A 4,668-nucleotide genomic window follows, 5' to 3' on the forward strand; every position below is an offset into this window, starting at 1 on the left:
GGCCCGGGGCCGGGCACGGGGGCCCGGGCCCAGCTGCTCTGGGTATTCCATTCTATTCTATTCTATTCTATTCTATTCTATTCTATTCTATTCTATTCTATTCTATACCTCTCCACTCTCACAGGAACAATCTCCTCCCAGTCTCTGAAATAAACCTTTTCTCTGGCAGTTTGAAGCCAGTCCCCCTTGTCTATCACTCTCTCCATGTCCTTTTAGGCTCCCTTCAGGTACTGGAAGGGGCAGTTAGGTGACCCCAAGACCTCTTGCAGCAGCTCTCCCCCTCAGGAAGGAAAGCACCCTATTGTCTGTGGTTTGCTGGCTGATCAGGTGGATGTGGGAATGATGGCCAAGAGCTCAGGCACTCAGAACAGGAAATGTCTCACTGCTCACAGTAACAAACACAGCACTGACAGCAGCTCTGCCACCACAGCACAGGCAGGATTCATCCCCACAGGTACCTGCCAAAGGAAAATGTCTGCTCTAGACCCAAAAATGTCACAGGACCTCCTTGGCCAGCAGAGCTCACAGACACTTCCAAGCACAGACCTTGCTCCTCACTTCAAGAACAAACTGCAGAGCAGCCCTGTGGGTTTTGAGCTGTGTAAATGGTGTGGAATGCTCAGGAGACACAGCTGATAAATGCTCGTTCTGCCTAAAACTGCAGGACATTTACAGCATGAGGATCTGCACAAGTATCACAGATATTCCCAAATTTTACACTGAAAATTGCAATTATGCATGGAAACGTCTCTTACCTAATCTAGACAGGGTGTCCTGCCACCTCAGCAGGGGAGAGAGGGCATGGACTGCAGTGAGACTCAAAAAGAACCAATTTTCAACAAAATCTTTGGTTGTATTTAATCTCAGTCTATCTTACATGGCTATACTTACCATTTCAGCTGCCCTGAATTGGGGAGTTTTATACCCAAATGCACAGCTACCATGATGAGTGTGTGAGGATGTAATTTATAAAGACATAGGGGGATTCAAACCACGACATTTGCAAATCTGAAGATTTTTAAAAGCTGGTTCCCAAGACTCCTGTGTCAAAGGCAGAGGTTCAAAACCACAGTGGTTAAAAGGAAGATAATAAACTGCTCACTACTTGACCTCAACTACAAGGAAGAGGGAAAATCAGTGTTAATCTTGCTACACAAACCTTAATCTATTTTATTTTTTGCTTAGCTTTCCTTTTTTCAGCATCTATATAATTTTATATATAAGATATGCAAAGGTTTACATTTATTATCTGTACATATGATCAGCCCAAATTGCTAATTCATCCTTAATTTTTTGGTTCAAGTTACACACTCCGTGTTATTTTAACATAAGGCTTTTTTGTAATGTAATGATATTTAATTTGCATTAGCACAAGTGACATACAATAGATCATGCTATTATCATGATTGATATCAGATGAACTGGCATAAATTCAACGTTATAAATTGAGCCTATAAATGAAACTCTGATTTTACAGGAATTACTGGAGTAGAAAGGCTAAGGACCCTCAAGTCAACCTTACTCAAACCCACTCTTTAGAGCTTTATATGTTTTATGCCTGCAATAAATGCTTTTGTGAAAGCCCATAACCTGCAAAAAAATATTTAAAAAAGTCATTGGAAGTCTATTAATTATAATAATCCCATCCAAAAAGCTGTGAGGGCTTATTTTTGTGACATCACTCTTTGATTTCTTACTGCCTTAAATTATCCCTTTGTTGGCTGGGTGAGGGTAACAGTCATACTTTTGTCATTAAATATAAGGAGTTTTAAAGCCTGATCCACCCCAGCTCTAATTGATATTGCTTTCATTTGGCAGATAGTGACCTGATTTATAATTTAAATATGCATCATTATATGCACCTCTTCTGTATAATGAAAAAGTGAAGTTACTCTCATCTTCTCCTGCAATGTTAACATCAAGGAAAAGTATCTCCCTTTTTTCCCCTTTTATACTTAGAGCCTAATTGAAAACTGTTCATTGAATTTCAACATGATAGAAAAGTCTTTTTATCTCTCAATTTGTCCATTAGCTATTATAATTGAAGTATCTGCTCCACTGCTGAATTGATATTGTTCTTGTTTAAATTCGGGATTTCTCTAGATCCTCCATGAGGCAGCAACTCAAACAAAAACTGGGGTTGGGAGGAAGGAGTGGGCCTGGGGCAGGAGCCCTAGAAGGGACATGGGAGCAGCAGGGCCCTCGTGCAGAGCTCCCAGGGCAGGGAGGGAGAGCTTCTCCTGGAGAACGTCTTGCATAATAATCCCACCAGCATGGCCAGAAGGTTTGCTAATTGCCACATCTGCTCAACAGCTGTCAGATGTTTGCCATATGCTGCCATCAATATCACAGCAGAGTACATTACAGGGAGTTTTATTGTGTTCCACTGTTATTTATTTGCCACAGACATTACCACAGCCAGTGACGTCTGCTGATGTTAGATCACTAATTATATTTTAGAAGCTGCATGCAAAATCCAGGGGTTTCAGCCTCCTCAGCCCCCATTTCTGATGATGTCAATGAGAATGTTTCCCCTACAGATTTCTGAGCTGGTTTATAAACTTCTATCTCTTCTCATGGTAAATCATTCTTCTGCAAAATAACTTATTTATGTTGTTTTTGAAGGATGTTTCTAAGCCCATGTTATATTTTAATGGCGATGCTTGTAAAAACTCAAACTTCTTTTCTAGAACCCACTTCATTCCATGGTTTTTTTCCATCAGGCCACAGGTCAGGGATGGAGGAGAATTCAGCTTTGCAGCTCAGAAGGTTGATACCCCAATTCTGCTCCCAGACCTGCCACTGACTCATCCCATGGCCTCGATTCCTGGTGTGACCCTGATTTCCCAATCCGTGAGCCATGTCCCTGCTGTGCCCTCCGAGCTGGCTCCTGGGCCAACTGTGGGGTGAGCCAGCACCTTCCCAGCCACCAATCTGCCCGGGTTTGCTGCTCTTTTCAACGCTCTTGCAGGGATTTTGGAGAGAACTCTTTTCAAGTGACTTTTTTGTCACCACGGCAGTGAAAGAGGAAGCAGAGATTGACAATGTGCAGACGAGGCAAAATCTGCATGATGTGATTTAATGTGAGTTGATAGGTGTCACTGATCTCTATTATAAATAGACTGTGTGAATTCCATATGATGTATTATTTATCTGTTGTAGATGCCTTTTTGTTTCATTAATAAACCTGGAAATCAGACGTATACATTTCCAATGATGAGATTTTGGCAATACAAGGCATTGTGACATTTGTCTGCAATTGCTCAATTATTTTGATGATTTTCTTCTTCTTTCTCTATAAATGATTAATGCTTGAGATGTTTGTTCAAGATTCTCCTGATTTTAGCTCATTTGTCCAGCTGAGTTCTTTTTTCCTCCTCTAATTAGGGAAGATATTGCAGTGTAAGGACTTCCAGTGTGACCTGAATTCCAGTTCCTGGGAGATGCTGCACTGGAACACACAACAGGGGCCCCTGGCTGAGGTCTGGGGGATCTGGGACATCCAGGAAATCTCACATTAACCATGAGGTTTCCATTTAAATCTGCCTCAGAGCAGAAACTCCCCTGCCGTTATTCTACCTATGCTTGAAAACATTTCCACGGTATTTCTGTGCTTGAGAAAGTTCAGAAAACACTTTGCTGTTTACTCAGATAGCAAAGGACTTGAATTTCTCCCATTTCTGCAGAGAGCAGTAAGCAGCAGCTGGAGCCTTCCACTCGTGCTTTCCGAAGAAGCACCAAGACATCTCTGAAGACACAACAGGGCAAAGAATGTGAAGAAAAGGTAAAGCTGGGGGTTGCTCCAGGAGCCAAAGTGTCACAGCTCGGGGTCCCTGGGATGGGTGAGCACAGGGAAGGAGGGAAATGGGGCTGGGAGCTCAGGCTGCAGGAGCAGGAGGTGGTCAGCTCCCATGAGGAGAGGAGTGCCTTGCCCAAGTGCCTCCATCAGTAATCTGAAATTTGTCTGCCTTCTGCATTTGATCTCCTCATTTTCCTCTTCTATGCCTTTTTAATGCTGTTTGTAGCCATTTCAATTATGTGATTTCCTTATCTGTGTACCATGGAGAATACTGTACAAGGCTTTATAAACAGCTCCTAAGTTTATCTGCCTGTCATTTGCTTTTCATTATGCGAGATAACAATCTTCCTCATATCTTATAAGAAGATAGAATGTGATTGTTTTGAAATGGGGAGGGGAAAAAGAGTCTGCTCTGCATTATCCTCAGCCCCACAGCATTTGTAACGTCACCAGTGTCAGCACAATCTCCAACATTTTTCCTTGCTGTGGTCCAGGAAGAATTATCTCCGTAGTTTCTTGTGCTTGCTGCTATCTCCTCTTTTTCTCCATTTTAGACACAGTGAGGTTCTTATCTGGAGCGTGGTTCTGCAGCTACAGATTTGCCTGAATTCAGTGTGATCGCTCCAAACCCTTTGGAGGAGCTCATGCACCGAGGGGAAGGGTGAGAGGCAATTGTCAGCAGCTGGCTGGATTAAATATGGACAGATATTATTCATGTCATTTGACAGTTCCTGACTTTCAGCTGTATAATGACAGAGCAACAGTAGGAATTCCAGCAGCCCAGCTTCTGTCTTACTTCAAGATAAGCTTATCAAGCGTAGCCTGAATCCATTCAGCTCCTCAGCAGATCAGAACTCGTGTCAGGCTGA

At 42.6% G+C, this 4,668-nt stretch overlaps 1 long non-coding RNA gene across 1 annotated transcript in view; it reads left to right on the plus strand.

The window, feature by feature from the left end:
- Positions 1-3,731: 3,731 nt before the first annotated feature.
- LOC115948182 overlaps positions 3,732-4,668 on the plus strand; it is a 2,217-nt gene continuing 1,280 nt past the window's right edge. The window contains exons 1-2 of the long non-coding RNA XR_004082031.1: positions 3,732-3,784; positions 4,354-4,460. This is a non-coding gene — a long non-coding RNA (uncharacterized LOC115948182). The remainder of the gene's footprint in view (positions 3,785-4,353; positions 4,461-4,668) is intronic.

Source organism: Geospiza fortis, unplaced genomic scaffold (assembly GCF_000277835.1).
Source record: "Geospiza fortis unplaced genomic scaffold, GeoFor_1.0 scaffold361, whole genome shotgun sequence".
In the NCBI taxonomy this organism is placed as follows: domain Eukaryota; kingdom Metazoa; phylum Chordata; class Aves; order Passeriformes; family Thraupidae; genus Geospiza; species Geospiza fortis.